Source organism: Mus musculus, chromosome 12, assembly GCF_000001635.26.
Source record: "Mus musculus strain C57BL/6J chromosome 12, GRCm38.p6 C57BL/6J".
NCBI lineage: Eukaryota > Metazoa > Chordata > Mammalia > Rodentia > Muridae > Mus > Mus musculus.
Genome location: NC_000078.6, coordinates 39,063,007 through 39,082,425, shown reverse-complemented (window position 1 = coordinate 39,082,425; position 19,419 = coordinate 39,063,007). Strand labels below are relative to the sequence as shown.

Sequence of the window (19,419 nt, the reverse complement as noted above, 5' to 3'; positions counted from 1 at the left end):
TATAGCTTCCAGGCATATCTGTTTTTTGAAAAAATTCATAATTTCATTTTTTATGACTAAGTAAATTTCCACTGTGAAAATGTACCACAATCTCATTGTCCATTCATCTATTGATGGATACCTGGGCTGGTACCATTTTCTTGCTGTCATGTTTAGAACAGCAATAAATATAGATGTGCATGCATCTCTGTTCATACTGCAGTTCTATTCTTAATTTTCTGAGAAACCTCCATAGCAGTTCCTATAAATAGCTGATAAATAATTGTGCTGGTTCATGCATACACCATCAGTGTATGAGGGTTCTTCTTTCTCCACATTTTTCCCAGAATTTACTGCCAGTTGTCTACTTGATGATAGTCATCCTGGATGGGGTGAGATGCTATCTCAACATTTCAATTTGCTTTTCTCTTGTGGTTAAGGATGTTGAAAACATTTTTTGTTTGTTTCTAAGTGGGTATTTGCAACATGTTTTTTATTGTTTGAGAAATTTATAAACGTATATAATATATTTTGATCAAAGTCACCCACCATTCTGTCACTTCATTTCCTCTCCTATCACCCAAACCTCTTTCCCCCCAACTTTCTATGCTCTCTTTTATAAAACCCACTAAGTCCATTTGGTAATGTCTGTTTCTTCAAGGGTGTAGAAAAATCCAGTAGAGTGAGATCAACATCTCAGAGATCACATTCCTAAAGAAAACTTACTTTCCCTTTATTCAGCCCAGCATCTATCAAATACCTATATCTTCTCTGCAAGGGGTGGGACTTCTTGAGCCCCTCTCTTATGAATAACTGGATTTTGATGGTTTGATGCCATGCAGGTCTTCTGCATTCAGTCTCAGCTACTGTGAGTTCATGTGTGCAACTGTGTTGTCATGTCGGGCAAATACTGCAGATGTCTACTACCTCTGCTTTTACAAGTTCTATGTCCTCTCTTCCACAATGATCCCTGAGCCTTTGGGAGATGGCTATAATATAAATGTTCCTTCTAGAGATGAACATTTGACAATCCATTATTGATAATACTATTGACTGGTTATGGATCTTTATTAACTCTCACCTACATTATAAAGAACCCTCTCTGGTGAAGGCTGAGAGATGCATTCATATGTAGGTATACAGATAAGACTTTAAAAATACTTAAAGGTGGTTTAAATATATTTTTGATGGTTATGTGTTCAGATAACTAGCCCATTTATTGAATTCCCCTTTGGTTGTTTAATTTTTGCAGTTCATCATATATTCCAGATATTAATCTCCTGCCTGAAATATAGTTAGTAAGGTTTTCTACCAGTCTTCAGCCTGTCTGCTTGATCTGCTCATAGTTTCCTCTTCTGTGAAGAGTATTTTTATTTTACATGTCCCATTTATCAATGCTTGGAACCATTTATTCTCTTTGGAGTTTTGTTTTAAAATTCTCTGACAATATCTATATCTTGAACATTTTCCATTATGTTTTCTTTCAATAATCTCAGTATTTCAGGTTGTAAGTTAATATCTTCAAACATTTTTGAACTGCTTTCTTTCAGGGTAACAGAAAATAATCTAATTCCATATCCAGTTTTGCTAACCCTATTTAATGAATAAATAGCATTTTATTCCAACTTATATTTTTGAAACCCCATCAAATATTAAGTGGACATAGCTGCGTGGATTTGCTCTGGGTCTTTTACTTGGCATTACTGTTTGACGTGTCTGTTTTGTGCATGTACATTGCCATCTTTGTCACTATGGCTTTACCCTATTATTTGAGGCCAGATATTAAAATACATTTTGCAATGTCTATTATGCTAAGGATCACTTTGACTATCTTTGGTCTTTTGTGCTACATTTGTATACTCAGCCTCTACTAAAGCACAATAAAGTAGTTTAAACTGACCTTTAAAGTCCTAGTTTCCGACAGTGAAAACAAACCTTACAAAAGCTTGAAGGGTAAGATACTTTTCATGAAAAGGATGATCTATGTGGAACAACTTCAAAAGGCTCAGAGAATTAATTCAAAAAAGCAGAATGATCTCATAAGCAAAGAACTGGCACATGGTTAGATAAATTTCAATGTTTCTATTAGTCAGTGATTATTCGTTTCTTGGGTATTTGAATTGACATGTTTATTAGATTTCACAGGCCCCATCACACAAGTATGTTGAGTTTGTAAAGGTAAAGTAAATCTCTTTATATGTAGTAAAGCTGAAATACTTAGTGCCTGGGCCTGATTTAATACAATGCATGTCTTTGGCCCAAAAGGAGTAATGAATGAGATTTTAATTGCATGAAGAACAGTGAGCATGTTTTGCACAAAGATGCTGTAAAGACTGATCAATGTTTAGAAACACTTGCTTCTTTTCCAAAACACCAGGCCTCAGTTCCTGGCACCCAACATTCAGTTGACTTGCATCCGTTTGTAATTACAAGTACATGATATCCAATGCTTTTTTTCTGGCCCTTGGGTGAATCAAGCACACATATAAACATGCAGAAAGAATACTCATTCATGTACAAAGTAAGTCAGATAAAATAATTTATTAAAAAAATGGTGTCTGCTTACTCTAGGATTTATCAGTCTTGGAACACTTCTTCCTGTCTCTGTGTGAAAAATCCAATCTACACACTTAGAACATGTGTTGTTGTCCTAGGTGATTGCCTCAGTGTACATATTGCCAATTACTGACATCAAATTTCAGACATATGATGAGAGCATCTTACTCTTTCAAGTATAATAGAGCATGATATTCATGTGGCCAAAGTCAGCTTCATAGGAAGCAAAAAAGTCACTAAAGTTAGATCAGTCATCTCCGAGACTAACAAGAAATAGCCATTGTATGCCATTAAATTTTAGAGTGGTTTATTAAGCATGAAAGAAAGATGAAATAGGTGGCTCCTGAATAGTGGTTAATAAAGCCAAAGAATGGCTAAGACTTAACTGATGAGCTCATGACAAGAGAAAAGAGAAGCTTAGAATTGTATGTTAGGGAGTTACATTTCCAGTTAGATAGCAAAAGAATGCCTAAAGGATATACACAGTAGAAGGAAATCCAAGAGACTGTCATGACCTATAAATCAATGAAAGAGAGAGATACTAAGGATCTCATTGCTAATGAGATATCATCTAATGAAATTAGGTAAGTATAGCCTTAATAAAATATAAATTTTCAATCTGACAAACAGTTGAAGATCATAGTAGAGGAAAAGAGCCTATAGGTTCAACTGAAGAAAACTAGAAGTTTGGTGTATCATGAAGGATCTCTCTCTCTCCCTCTCCCTCTCTCCCCCTCTCTCCCTCACTCTCTCTCTCTCCCTCTCCCTCTCTCTCTCTCTCTCTCTCTCTCTCTCTCTCTCTCTCTCTCCATCTGACAGATGGAGACATAGACTAAGAAAAGAGACAGAGAAATGAGGGACATAAATGAGAGAAAGAGACAAATAAATGATAAAAGTTTAAATTACCTCTAAATGCTGATGAGAAGTAAAAAAAAATGTAAAAGTCAGCATAAGAGAAAAGTCTATGTAATATTTTATTCTCTCCAGAAAGGATCCTAAAACCACAGAACATCCATTTAGGCACTAATTTATGTCTACTGTTCAAACACACAGTAACCTCAAAAGAGCATTTGCCATAAAACAGACTTTGTAATAACTAAGCTGTATCACAGGGCTGAAGAAAATTATTTACTGATATATCAAAGTGACATTGCTAAAATGCATTATCTAGAATCTACAAAAAATGTAATTTTAAGATTTTAAACATCAAAAACACCACATTTCTTAACTTTGTGCATTTCTCTTTTGATAAGCAGTAAAGTTTTCTTTTTCTTTTTCCTTTTGAGTGGATCCTCTTTAACTTAATGTAGTACTCACTGAGTAACATTCAAAAGTATGAAACTATCTACTCACCGGTGTGAAAGAGCACGCAAACACACACACATGCTTGTCAAACTCTCAAGGACTATGTAAATGCATGGAAAAAATTCAACAACACTATCCTCAAATATATGTCTTCTCATCAGTGAATCCATCCCCACACAGAAGGCCCCCTTGTGAATAGATGTGATGTACTCTGGTTCTTGTTTTGACATGGATTTCACATTCAACTGAGATCAAAGTGCAACAAAGAAAAGTGTCGCCAGGAAGAAAGCAGGGTTTCTAGACTAGTGAATTAGAATAAATGTGGTGGCAAAATCGTCATGAGGATCTCTCAAATATTTTGTAGCTGATCCAGAAATCTATTCTTATCAACCTACCTTGGCACTGTATTGTATTTGTGTGTGTGTGTATTGTATTTATGTGGGGAGGGTGGGGGCTGATAGCCTTTCAGAGGTAGAGTAAAAAAAAACGCATGACATTGCTGAAGTTCCTTTACTGAAGATGTTTGAACTACCATTTCCTCAGTCGTCACTGCTTTTCATCTACCATGAGGTGAACAGTCCATTTCTGCCACATGCTCTCTCCACAAGTTACTGTGCCCCCCACAGGCCCATACCACAGAACTAAGCAAGCATATACTAAACATTCTGAAAGCCATGACTCTAAATAAAAAGTTGGATCCTTTGAGCATAGTTTCTAGTTAGAAAAGAAAAGCCGACTAAGGTTCCACTGAGTTGGTTCACCTGTTTCCACGTATACAGAATTTTTGTCATGGAGTTATTTTACTCACGTATTTGAATTAGTTTAATAGAAAATGAGTCAATTCTGTTCTCTACTTACTTCAAGACCATGGAACTTTCAATTTTCAGGATATCATAAAGAATAAGATAAGTAAATTAGAAGATCAGACAAAAACTTTACATAAAGTAATCAATGAGATACTCTTTGAAAAGTATAAGCTGCTCTGTTGCAGTTAAAGAAATGAAGTAATGATTGCCCTTTGAAAGACCCAACAAGCAGCTGAAAGAGTCAGGTGCAGATATTTACACCCAACCAATTGACAGAAGCCCAGGACCCCTGTGCTTGGATTAGGGAAAAGCTGAGGAGAAGGGTGACCCTGTAGAAGAACCAGCAGTCTCAACTAACCTGGATCCCCAAGATTTCTCAGACACTGAGCCACCAATCAGGAAGCAAACACGAGCTAATATGAGACTCCCATTACATATACAGCAGAGGACTGTTGGGTCCGGACTCAGTGAGAGAAGATGCCTGTAACCCTCAAGAGACTTGAGGCCCCAGGGAATGGGGAGATCTGTTGGGGTGGAGGAGCCATCCTCATAGAGACAGGGCAAGGAGGTATGGAATGTGTAACAGTCAGAGGGTGGACCAGGAGAAGGATAAAATCTAGACTGTAAAAATTATTAAATAATAATAATAATAATAATAATAATAATAATAATAATAATGAAACGACGTTAAACTGGTAAAGCAAAACTGACAAAGTTGTGATTCTTCAAACAATCACACATGCGTTCTTTGATTTCTAGACCAAGTAGAGCAAATCAGGAAGTTTCCATAAGCTTAATGAATTTCCGTATTCACTGTGCTAACTTAACCCTGTCGAATTCCTATGTGGCGCTAGCATCATTGATATGTTCACAATACATGCAAGGTCCCTCAAAGTGAAAATAGGTGTATTAAAATGTGTGCTGGATGCGATATTTGAACACTTTTCACCAGATGCTAGAAGGTTTTAGTTTCTCATCTAATTTTTAGCATGCTTAAGACATCCAATGAGGAACATCAAAATAAAAAACAAATTGAGCAAATGACAGATTTCAATATCTTAACCAAAATACTCTGAAATGAAAGGAAACATAATGAAGAGTGGGAAATAAATTGCCCAGGTTTAATCAGTGCTTAGCATATATATCAATTAAAATTCCATACTGTGCTTCAAAACTATAATTTGGTTAACTATTACACATTAATCTATATATTCAATGTTTAAGGATAGAAATGTTCACTGTCCTGACTTGATCAATATACACTTTACACACATATCAAATGATTACAGTGTACCACATAAATTTGTACATCAATGTTTTAAAATAACTGAAATTTGCAAGCCCCCAAAATGAATGAATTTAAAAAAAATAAAATAAAATGAAGCCAATTGATTTCTAACTGGCAGAATGTAGTTGAGCTTCTAGTTCTCAACCTGGAGAGATTTTGTTTCCCCAAGAAAGATCTGGCAATATCTGAAGGCTGTTCTTGTTTGTCACAGCTGGGGAAGAAGCCTGTTGATGTCTACTGGATAGAGATCAAGGATGTTTCTAAAAATGTCCTCCTATGTCAATATCCCTTATGTTCCACTGCAGGGAATTACCATCCCAAACAGCAATAGAAGCAGATATGAGAAGCCCTGAGTTAGAGGAATCAAGCTCCAATTTAATTTCCTCAATTTATAGAGTTCCCTTTGATTTTAATGATAAAATCATGATGTCAGGTTATGGGAAAAAGAATATTTTCCAATGCATTGCCATAATCATGAGTAAAGGAGAGAACTTTCAAAGTTTTATAAGAGGGCCAGATTACTAAGAATGTGAGTATAAAAAGTTATATAAGAAATAGTCCTACTGCTTGATATTTTCCATAACACTGAAATGTGAAAATGTTTTATAGATAAGATATTCAATATTTTGACTATGTAGTAAACTTTCTGGCATGTGCTTAGCATTTAACTTTTTCTCATGTGATTATCAAATAAGTTGATGAAGTGCTTGGCAAAAGAAAAAAAAAAGACTTCATTTTCCTAGGTGAGTCTAGGATTTCAGTGGTAGATTAAAGCAGTATGTTGATGCAAATTAATATTAGAGAGTAAAATATGTATAGCCTCATAAATTCTATTAAATGTCATTAATAAATGCACACTTGTACTTTCCTATGTTACAACCATTTATACTCATCTGTTAATTCTCACAGCCAACAGAAAGTGAGAAAGAGTCATAGAAGTTCAGTAATTTCAAATGACCCTGAGGGAAACACGACTTTAAAATCCTATGAAAGAAACCAAGATGACTAGGAATTTTATCTGCTAAGAGGCAACAAGGCTTGGAAAATGGCCCAGTTGGTGAAACTCGTGTCCAATAGGATCTTCTACTTTCCAGTCTCTCACAGGAAACATTGTCTTGGGTCTTGAGAACTATAAGCACATATTGTAGTGTGTCAGTGCACACATGGAGTGCCTGTTTGCCTCATCAGGGCAACCAGAATTAGGGCAGCTGCTACTTCCGGTCTCTGATGTACAGATCCTATTTTAAAGGCCTGCCTGATTGAATCAAGTCTTGCAACAAATGACTTAGCACAAATCAACTGATTATGAAGCTTAACTGTAGATGATAAATATCTCTACTTCTGTCCTACACTCTAACCACTCAGGGGATATCTGTTATACTTACAGTCCCAAGGCATGAATGACCAATCACTGGGGACTCAACTGACTACATGGAGGAACTTTCAAGGAAGAATATATCTATTGAAGACCCAAAAGGAGGATAAAACATAATCAAGTAACTTAGGCTGCAACTTAGTAACTTAATTACTATTTAATTATAACGAATTTCCTTAATTAAGAAACAGCACAAAGACATAAAGATCTCAAAGCCAGCAGTCTCTTGTGTCCCTTGTGTTACATGGTGCATTTGGAAAGGAAGGCAGAGCTGTGTCATTTACAATGATGGTTTTAGCCTATTGATTTAAAAATATCGTGCTTCTCTTTACAGCAGGAAGTATGAGATCATTGCTGCAGCTCAGGTTCGCATGCCTTGATAGAGGACTGGCCTCCACACCAGGTACGGAGTGCATGCTGCATCTTTAAATTATTTATATTTCAGAGGAAAGAGTATGTTGCGTGATTTATGGACTCGTGGTTAAATCCCACTCTGCCACACTAGCTGCTAGAAGACAACTGGAGCTTCCTTCTGTACCCTGATGCATCTTTTCAACCGTAAGATCCTGATGTAGCCTTCAAAGTGACCACGCAAAGCAGAAGGTCCTCGGGAGAACTAGACTAACAGATCCAAGATTCAAATCTCTGTGGACAAGGATGTACATTGGGAAACAAGAAATCATTTTATACCGAGGAACTTTCTATTACAAAGGGCCGTGGGCTGTGGGAGGCATACAAGGTTGACGTTTCTGGCTATCTTATCCATAGATTGAACAAAAAGGCCAGAAGATAAGGTCAATCGGATGTGTGGTTGTGCAGAGTGACTTAGAAGGCAATGCCTGGGACAGCAGACCAATTCAATTCATTTCCCCTTGTGGAGATCCATGAAGTCCCAATTCTTAATTATCTAGTCTTTTGTGCATTTAAAAAAAAATGGCCAATAAAATGTCAGCCAAGAAACACACCGTTCATTCCTTTCAGGTTTATTTTAAACCTATTGCACTTGGGCTACAGCTAAATCAATTTTTCATGAATATCTACCCTGGTAGATTGCACCTCAAGCCAGTTCAGATCCCCAGAGAATTTTAAAGAAGAGATTTATCAACTAACAAGTAACACCTCGGGAGAAAGAAACAGGGTTTTAATTGCGTCGTGCGCTTGGTAATTGCAGGCAGGCACCTTCTTGAGGCGCTCACTGCCAGGCGGAGTGCGACTCCACTTGGCCCTGCCTAATTAATCCTGTGATACAAACCTTCTGGCTTCAATTTTCACATTTCTGTCTCTTTTTAGAGGTGATAATAAAACTAAAAATTTATGTTGGTTACTGTATGAGTATAACTGTGCCAGCGGAACACAAATAAAACCATATGGGCTAAGGAGCCCTGGCCTGCCCAGGACTGCCTTCCCAGTGGCAGGAGGCCCAGGGGCAAGCTTTGTGCTAACAAGGAAAGGTAAGGAAATTCATGGGCAGGGTGGAAGAGCAGCTCACCCCTCCTTGTGAGTTTGCTCTATTAAGATGACTCATTGAAACATATGCCTGTTTTATTGACAAAAAAAAAAATTCTCAAAATAGATGCGCACGCTCTGAAATCGCAATGGCTCAGTGACTATGGATCACTACGCTGTACTAAAGCGTTTAATGAGAGACAAATTGGGCAGCTTAGCCTTTAAAGAAGCTGTCAAAGTGACAAGTGTGGGGTCTATTATCTTAATAGCTTACATATTAAGCCTCGAATAACACATCAGTTAAAACATCATCTAGGGTACCACCAGTGTCCCTCCAGGAGCTGTGACCCGCATCTTGGGCTGGCTCTGCTATTAACACAGTTCAAACTTTTGTTGTTGCAGGGACTTTGATTTGTATCACTAAATGGCATATAAAAATGATACATAGATGAGATGACAGTAAATGTAGTCTGTCACTAAAATATACATTGTCCCAGGGAATATTAGTCCTGATTGAGATAGGACATTTATATTGTTCAAAACAATATATGAAACAAGCATGCTGTCGAACTTACAGTCGAGAGCAGGGATTTTTCTGCATAATTTTTGTTTTTCTAACTGCCAGCTACACACACTCACACACACACACACACACACACACACACACACACACACACACACATGCATGCACACACACGCACACACTCACACACAATTACTACATGAGTAAACTACTGAAAGGACCCCTGTTCCGTGCTTCACATACAGAGCTCACACGCTGTCAATAAAAAAGAAATTCCTTTTTTTCTACATGTACTTCACATTCCCATGGGCTGCATTATTTTCCCCTTTCAGTTTTACTTCCATTTAATCTGTGGTTATTTGTGTAGTTTCTACTATTTCTGACAATTTTTTAAAAATATGGGAGCCATCTGGTGGTCAACAATTATATTTGTTTCTTAGAAATAAAGAGTTTAGAGTTTATTGAATTGCCACAATGTTTTATGTGATAAATTCTTTTAGAAGAATTTTAACAATGATATTAACCCTCTTTCCAAAAGGCTTAGGGAAGTAGATCCTGTATATGGAAGCATCCTTTCAAATGTTTAGTTTTCACTGGACATGCTACACATTTTGCATAAATATCAAATAGATTTTATTATAGGTATTATGAATGCTCCAGGATGTACTTTGAATCATAGGAAGTTGAGAAAAATACAAGTATCTCACATGCATTATATCATGTCAATTTTGACTCTTCTCAAATAAAGCAAGTGATTAAGATAGAATATTCTTTATATGCAGAACTGTTGGGGACCAAGTTCAAGATTTCACAAATGCATAGAGATAAGATTGGAATTTGGAAAGGAAAGACTGAAATGAAAACACTGGAGAGGTCAAGACTCTATCCAGTGATGCATCAAACAGAGCTGCCACCACCAATGCTTAGTTCATACAAGGCCAGAGTAAGGTTTTCACCTTCTAAATACTGATGTGTGTGTGAGTGTGTGTGTGTGTGTGTGTGTGTGTGTATACAGCATAACTCTGGATGTGTCATGGATACATTACTCCATGGTCATTTTACTCTGTTCTCAATTCCACAGTCAAGAGTATGTGTACTGACAGTGTCACAGAGTTACTCTCATCAACTTGGCTAATTGTCATTACTGCTAATCAAGATGCATTGAATATCTAATCTACAGAAAAACTGTTTGTTAGCATTTTCACAAATGCCCCCAGTGAATGAGTACACCTCCAAGATACTATCATTTAACCAATCGATTATATGAGTCAGAGAGAAATCATGCGATGTCGGTAGGAGTGACTGACCTTGGCCTGACCTCAATTCTGATTCCATTTCTGCGCCTCTTATATCTCATTCAAAAGTCAAAAGACAGCTGGCCTTTCCAATCACTTGTAGCTTTTCTGTGCACCTAACAATGTAACTATAGCATCAATCGGTTTTGAGTTAGTAGGCAACTTGCCAAAGTTATAAAACCCACATTTTTTTACTTTTCTTTCAAATGACATGAACATGAGTGAGTTCAGGAAAACACAACAAATGTTTAGGTGATTGCCACCTATGCTTCAGTCTTCAACTTATCATTCTTTCTCTCCTTTAGACATAATGTCCCCTTGCAGTCACACTCTGTTTTTCATAACTTCAAATTTTCAGGTGATGAGGGCCTGCAATCATCCCAATATTCTTGGTATTTGGAATATGACCCATGCCTGGACAAAATGATAGATAGAAGAGAAACCAGGAGCAAGGGCCAAGCAAGGATAGGCAGAAACCTTCTCTGGGGTTGTATCTTGAGTCTGAGATGAAGGCTGAAGGCGGCTCTTTGCTGCCAATTTCCAATCCAATGTAGGCACATAACATCACATACGCCCAAAGAAATAGAAGAGAGTAAGACAAGCACACCAGGAGCAGGTTCTGAAAATGAAGAAGGATGGATAGCCCAGAGCATGGTCCCTTGTTCCAGTCAGTCTTCATAAGCTCCAAAGCAGCAGATTCCTTGAGAACATATGTCAGGGTCCTAGAAATAGCAGACTCCTTCCCACTAACTGTTGTTTGGTATAGTTAACACTGTTGTTTTATATTGAGTCAGTTTGATTTGTTATTAGTCTTTTTTGGTCACAAGACGCCATGATTAGAATATATGATTAAAAAAACTATTAGATCTCTCTATATGGCAAGAAGAAAGGGTATCCATGGTTATCCACTACTTTCCTTTGGATGGCTTCTAATTGTAAACAGTTTCCCAAGGAAAAGAGCCAATATGCCTGCATACGACAGAGTGTGACACAAACCACCAGACTGGTTTTGGCAAACACAAGGATGAGCCAATTTGAAAAAGTTCACAGCTTTAATCCCCATTGCTTTCAAGTTTTGTTTTGATATCACCCTTTTATGTGTAAAGCTGTACTTAAATTTTGGACATTTAAGGAAAACCAACACCAAAAACACACAGACACACCTCCCTAGTTTTGAAGGTGTATGAAGGCCAGAAGCAATACCTCCTGTAACTCTTTTTTCTTCAAAGACTACTGAGACAGGAACGTGGCAAAAACATCATAAGGAACACTGTAAATTTGGATGAAATCAGAGCAAATTTAGTTATTGTGACTAGACATGATGAATTAAGCCCACAAACATATGCTTTTGAGTGGGACAGCTATAATCTGGTGTTCCCATGTTGCCATGTGTCGAATGTGTAAATCAGTTAATTGCTCTGATTGTTCATTTTCTTTGAAACAGGAAAGAGAATTACCAAAGTCAAGTATGAGATTGGTGGTAATCTATGAAACAAGCCTAAACATGGGCTCAATAAATAACAAGTATTGATGTAGCTATTGTTATCATTAATACCAATGACATTAATTCTATATGTAGTCTGTTAACTGAAAGCAAATTTTGACTCTTTTTGCCACCAGTTTCTCCCACTTCTTTTCTGTTTCTCATTAGAAAAGTACAGGCTTCTAAGACATAATAATAAAATAGATCAAAATAAAATATAATAAGATAAAACAATAACTTTTATATTGAAGTTGGACAGGACAAAACAACAGACAGAAAAAAGTCATAGAAAAGGTACAAGAAAAAGAGATCCACCAATTTACATATTCAGGAGTCCCAGTCCCATAAAACAATTAGCTGGAAACCACAATACATGTGCGGGGATCTGGGGTAGACACATGTAGGGCCTGTGAATGCTGCTTCAGTCTCTATGAGTTAATATGAACTTTGCTCATATTGATTTAGATCTTGTTTTCTTGATGTCATCTATCCCTGCTGGCTTTTACACTATTACCACCTCCCTTCCCCAGAGTTCCCTAAGCCCTGAGGGGAGAGATTTTATGGAGACATCCCATTTAGTGTTGAATGTTCCAAGGTCTCTAACTCTCTGCATAATGACTGGCTGTGGGTCTTTGTATTTGTTCACATCTGCTGTAGGAAGAAGTTTCTCTTATGTTTGGTGAACAAGACACTGATCTATTTACGAGTATAGCAGAATGTCATTAGGAGTTATTTTATAGCTGTTTGCTTGTTTGTTCTTTTATCCACCTTCTTCTCCCTGCCCCCCAGTACTATTTGATGTTTTACCCTAGGTGCCTCGATTATTTAGTCTGGTTCCAGCTTTACTCAATTGCCTATAATTCTTTGTGTAGGGTTGAGATTTTGTGAGCGTCTCTCCATCCAACCTGGCATGTTTGTTGGTGTTCTCCTTTGTTCATGAGGCTTTGTTATTACTAGATGACACAAACTCTGGAAACTCTGGCTCTTATAATATTTACATCTCTTCTTTATCAATGTTCCCGAAGCTTACGAACAGGTGTTGTTTTGTAGACGTGTCAGCCGCGAAAGGACTCCACGATTCTACAGTTTAATTGGTTGCAAAGAGAAGGTTTGGGTTTTTTTTTTTTTGTTGTTTTTGTTTTTTGTTTTGTGATAGATGAAGACTGCACTTACTTGTGTGTACTAGAATGTCCTATATACTCTAGGAGCAAATATTGTGAATCTGTGTCCAAGGACTAAAAAATTCAAAGCTCCTCTCACCATGTGTTATAACAAGCATATACTGAATGACTTCCTTAACACCTATCATTGTATAAGCAACTTTTACTTTGAAATAAAAGATAAAAAAGTATTGCAATAACTTAATCTAACTGATAAAACATTTAAAACTATAATGAGAAATGGGTTTTAGTATGGATCTTTTCAAGTACAATTAGCTTTCATTGTTTTCCTCTCTCTCAAACCCCATCCTCCCATTACCCTCTGTCCCCTCCCACACCAATTAGCTTCTTTTCCTTTTCTTTTTAAATTACATGTGACCTTTGCTTTTCACCTCCTCCCCCTTTTCAACATCTCTTGTTTACCTCTCATGGTCTTCTACCTGGCTTCAGAATCTAAACCCATTCTCAAAATCCTTTATTTACGTACACAAATATTAAAAGTTAGGATCCCATATGAGAAAGAACATTGCTATTTTTGTCTTTCTGAGACTTGAGTTACCCACTTAATATAATATGTTTCAGCTCCACCCATTTTCCTGCAGATTTTATAATTTTACTTCTCAATAGCTAAAGAAGTTCCATAGTGTGCATATGCCACGTTTCATAACCCATTGCTAAACATCTAGGCTGGTTTATTTCCTTGCTGTTGAGAATAGTGCAGCAGTGTACATGGAAGTTTGAGTGTCCCTGTGGAAGGATCTAAGGTCTTGTGTACTCAGAAGTAGTACAGAAGGTTCACATGATAGTTCTAATTTTTAATTTTTGAGAAACCTCTATACCAGTTTCTATAGCAGTTACAGTAGCTTACACTTCCACTAGCAATGGTTAGGCTTTCCTCATTCCCCACAGTCTTGCCAGAATTTTCTGTTATTTGTTTTCTTGATCATAGTCATTCTTACTGGGGCAAGTAGAAATCTCAAAGTTTTGTAATTTACAATTCCCTGATGGTTTTTTTTTTTCTTTAATTTGTTGGCCTTTTGTCAGCTCGTGAGTCCTACTTGTCTAACATTCAACACAATCTGGTAGGAAATGAAAAGAAAGAAAAGAGGAATCTAGCACAGATCCTTAAGATTTTGAAAAGAAAATCCATATGGTAGAACAAATATTCCTTTAAGAAGAATAAAGTCTATGAGGTTCTTCAGTAAAAATAATTCCGAAACCCTTATACAGTGTGGGGGAAAAGAGTGAACCTGTGTGAATATGAGAAAGGAAATTAGTATCTGTGGCCACCATGATGAAATTCCCAGATTATTTTCCTGTGTTCCTCATTTCTATAAAAGAAGACTTTAAATAATTTCTGCCACAAATGGGTCTGTCTCCTTCCAAACCCCAGAAGCAGGCAGCCAATTTATCCAGACTGAGGATATGCACACTTTAAGATTCGCAGTCATTTCCTGGTGCCTCCTAGCACATTCTCCAGGCCTTGAACCTCAAATCTAGTCACCTCAATTGCAATTGTAGAGGCATCCTGTGGATGGAAGCATCAGTATATCTATCGTGTTACCCATAGTCTTCATAGACAAAAGAAGTAGAGAAGAAACCTTTTGAACAGATTCCTTGTCTGTTTTCTAAAACTCCAAATTAGCATCACACATTGATTGCTGTGTAATATATCCTAAGTTTATGTCTAAGAATGAAATCTCTATTATAGTCCTTATAATGAGGATTAAAGGTGATAGTGAAGCATGCATGCTCTGGACCCGTGCCTGCAACACAGCAGCCTCTCACTGAAAATTTACTTACTAGACAACATAACGACCTACTCCACTGTCTAGAAATGCTGGGTTTCAGAGTATTCATTTTAAAACTGGGTGCTGAAGAACCATCTTTGTGGTAAAGAGCAACTGCTCTCGCAGAGGACATAGTTTAAGTTTCCCAGCACCCATAGGGTAGTTCACAACACAGGTACCTCTGGTTCCTGGGTATCCACTGCCCTCTTCTGGCTTTCTTAGGTACCAGGTGGACATGCGGTACACATACATACATGCAGACACACTCATACATATAAAATAAATAAACCTAAAACAACAACAACAATAACAACATCAACAACAAAAAACCTTTAAGATAAAATTTTTGTAGTAACTTGAAAAAAGAAGTACTAACCCACTTTATTTAAGTCACTGCCATCTACTTCCAAGTTTATTGTCTATTTTGAGGGGTAGATTTTTTTCTCCTTGCAATTGGGGATTGGTGTTCTGTAATCGAGTAATTGTAGATCTCTGAGTGGGAAACTGACGGTATCAAAATCTATTCTTGCCTGCAGCAGGTTGAGGAACAGATGTATCATCAGACACAGAATAGCAGTTAACTGATGCCCTTCATTAAACCTTCATTCTTCCCAGAAAAGCAGAAGAAACCAGAGTTATGAACAGCTGAACGCTGTCCAAACTGCTGTTGTATTTTTAAATTTCGGGTTAGAATGCATAATGCATTAACACTATACAACCTTTATTATGTTCCTTTAAAATGTATATTAAGTAGATTGCTACATTAAGGTAATGTATTAAATTACCTAAGGCAAAGTAATACGATGATTAACTGACTATAAACATTGGTTTATGGTCAGTTTATAAAGTATCACAATGATTAACATTATGCATTTTCATAACAGTAGAAAATTGCAGGATGAAATATCTGTGGATTGACTCAGTGCCATTAGGAATAATAAAACAGGGGTATAACTCAGTCTCAAGTTACATCTTGAGAGTAAACTTTGTTTTAAATCTCTTCTCTAAGTGATTGGGAAATTCATTAATTTAAAATGCCCAGGGCTTGCCAAGCACAAGAGAGAAAGTGTTCATACAAGCATATCAAGCAAAAACTGGCTTAACATTGTTAAATGTTTTTATCTAAAGTTTATGTTGAAGAATATTGGAAAAACATTGATTTTATTTATTATTCTGTCTCATTGATAACGAGAGCCAGAATATTCATTGGATATTCATTGTTATTAGTGTGGACACTAAAATGTTCCACGACAATATCTGTCTAGTCTTGCAAAAGTATATGGAAGAGCTCAAGTGCTTTTACTGAGACTGAGCTTCTGTCATAGTGATTTTCTAACCAGTCCGAAATTCCAAATATGAATGTCTCAGACTGCAATTGTTTTTCCACTTTTATGCATTTATCCCTCAATTATGAGCAATTGTCACATGGGATTTTTATATACTTTCTAATCCAAGTTCACAACACGGTCAATTGTTTAGGTTAGCTTTACTAAAGATGGGTCTTACAAAGATAAACTAATGCAGGGCTGGGGAAAAGGAGGAGAGATATTTTCAAATTAATGAATTTTATTGCAGATCTTCATTTAGTTAATGTTCTCATTTTCATTTGTACTCATATATGTACTCACTATCCCACTGAAAAATCCATGCATTGATTTCTGTTATCTAAAATATAAACAGAAAATATTAACTGAATGGTTCAATTGGTATTTCTTTCAAGAATGCAGAATGCAGGTGTAAACTGAACACTTTACACTACCAAACATGGCTTCGTTATTACAATAAACTAGAAAATATAAACATTAAACTCATTGGTTCTTGCTACTTGTAAAAGATATAAAACCATTTTTTACCCAAAGAAAAATTAATCTTGATCTTCAATATTAATGTAACTAGGCAAACTTTTCTCTTAAGAAAAAACATCTGCAATTCTCAAATAGTAATTAAATTCAAATTGCTGAACAAACTTTGTAGCTATATTTATACTTAAAATTTGTAAGGATAAATTAATTTTGTTGTCACCCTATAAAATAATTTATATGACAGAACTTTCTAACTGTGTTACGTTTGACTTCTGTTCATTGGTTTACACTTGAGGTATCTACAGAGGTTGGGACTCCACTACACATACTTTTGATAACAGCATATGTAGCTTTTGTGGTTTTGTTCTCTCCATATTATATTTGCTCTGATTACATTTATAGAAATATAATTTTAATGTCTTTCACTCTGAAAATGAAATCATGACATTCCCACGGAATGAAATTACATTAATAAAATAAGCCATATTCAAACAAATTCCATGTTTTCTCTTACATATAAAATATAGATTTTCAGATGCTTTTCCTTTGTATGTGTTGCTCACACGCATTATGAAGCTCAAGATGGGTGAATAAAGGAAGGTAATAAAAAGCATGGGACATAAGAGCAAAAGGAGGGACACTGGTGAAAACTAGGATTAGCCAGAGGGGAGGATAGAGCAGTTGGTGAGGAAGCTAGAACTAAGCATAATGTCATGTATATATTACTATGTGGAGATTCCATAATGAAATCTACTGTTTCCAAGATTAACTTTAAATAGGTAAATAAATCATTCTCTGGAAGAATTTTAAAATGCCAATCCGTAATTTCAGGTTATTTGAGAAGCACAGCCCTGCAGATTGCTGCTACTTCCTCTGAATTATATATTTTTAAAAACAAAGAGCTATTTTTAACTTGCTAAATAACTTACAGTCTTTTCCTATTTCCAGTTTTTCAAGGTGCAGCATTCCATGTGTTTCTGGGTGGTCTGGACAGATATTTTTCTGTTTAATTTTTTTCTCTTCTTCTCTTCCCTTCTCTTCCCTTCTCTCCCCTTCTCTCCCCTCCCCTCCCCTCCCCTCCCCTCTCCTTTCCTCGTCTCTTCTCTCTGTGTGTGTGTGTCTCTCTCTCTCTGTGTGTCTCTCTGTGTGACTCTCTGTGTGTCTCTCTGTGTCTCTCTGTCTCTGTCTCTCTGTCTCTGTCTCTGTCTCTGTCTCTCTCTCTCTCTCTCTCTCTCTCTCTCTCTCTCTCTCTCTCCTCACCCCCCCTCTCTTGGTGTGTTAGTGTATGGATAGTGGATGGATTTGCTATATGCATGTGTACCTGGGTCTGTCACTGGATCTGGAACTAAGAAAGAAGCCACCATGCTCCAGTAATTTTTCTTTCGCTTTCTCTAGCTCCAGCATTTGTGATATAGGTGCAGGCAACCATGCCAGCTGTGTGTGGGAGCTGTGGATCTGAACTCACATCCATATGTTCACATAGCAGCCATTCCCACCCACCTGAGGGGTATCTTCCTATTCATATATACTTCTTTAATAAACCACACAATAGCAACTGTAATTATGAGCAATAATAACAAAACTCTTCTTTTATTTCATACCCTACAGTAATTCTGTATATAACATTTTTAAGCCTTCATAATTATATCACTAACTTATAGATCCCTGGAACAACAAGATGATTGGGTTAACAGTAATTGCTAACAAACCTGATAACTTAGGCAGAGTCACATGTAAATCATTGGAAAAGGGAAATGTGGCATGCGCCCCCCATACCCAAAGATGTGTATTTGAATAATTTCCCCCCAAATAGCAGTACTGCTTTAGGAGATGATAGAAACTTTAGAAAATGAGGTGTAGCTTTAGGAGGCAGATGGTTGATAAGAAAGTTTTCCAATCCAGGTTCTTATTCTCACTCTGTTCCTTGGTCTACTGAAATGTGAGTAACCATGTCCTGAGTTCTCAGTGCCTAGACAATGCCACCCTCTGCCATGGGATTTTTGCTATGATAGACCCTGGACATTGAGCAAAAATAAAACTTTTCTCTGTTAATTTGCTTCCTGTCAGGTATTGGTCCACAGTTAGAACAGAAACTAATATATGTGGGTGGATAGGAAAAGAGCAGCACAGATCATTCTGATTGGAAGCAGAGCAACTCAGCTTCCATAGGCAACCTCATCTTTGTATACTGGTAACTCAAACTTATTTAAACAAATTTCCCAACTGGAAATTCTGTAGGATTTCTTCCAAGTATAGTATCATATATGAGACAAAAATAGCTTGGACAAGTTCACATTTCTTCCTGTAGGACATTAAATCTGGTCCTTGTACCTTATATGCCCACTCTGCCCACACTTCCATAATTTAAAGGAAAAGAAAGAGAATCTTTTCTTTTTTGGATATTTTCTTTATTTACATTTTAAATGCTATCCAGAAAGTCCCCTATACCCTCCCCCCGCCCTGCTCTCCTACCCACCCACTCCCACTTCTTGGCCCTGGCATTCCCCTGTACTGGGGCATATAAAGTTTGCAAGACCAAGGAGCCTCTCTTCCCAATGATGGCTGACTAGGCCATCTACTGCTACATATGCAGCTAGAGACACAAGCTCTG

At 36.9% G+C, this 19,419-nt stretch overlaps 1 long non-coding RNA gene across 1 annotated transcript in view; it reads left to right on the top strand.

The window, feature by feature from the left end:
- Gm34809 overlaps positions 1-7,961 on the top strand; it is an 80,271-nt gene extending 72,310 nt beyond the window's left edge. Inside the window, exon 3 of the long non-coding RNA XR_381459.1 lies at positions 7,644-7,961. This is a non-coding gene — a long non-coding RNA (predicted gene, 34809). The remainder of the gene's footprint in view (positions 1-7,643) is intronic.
- Positions 7,962-19,419: the final 11,458 nt, after the last annotated feature.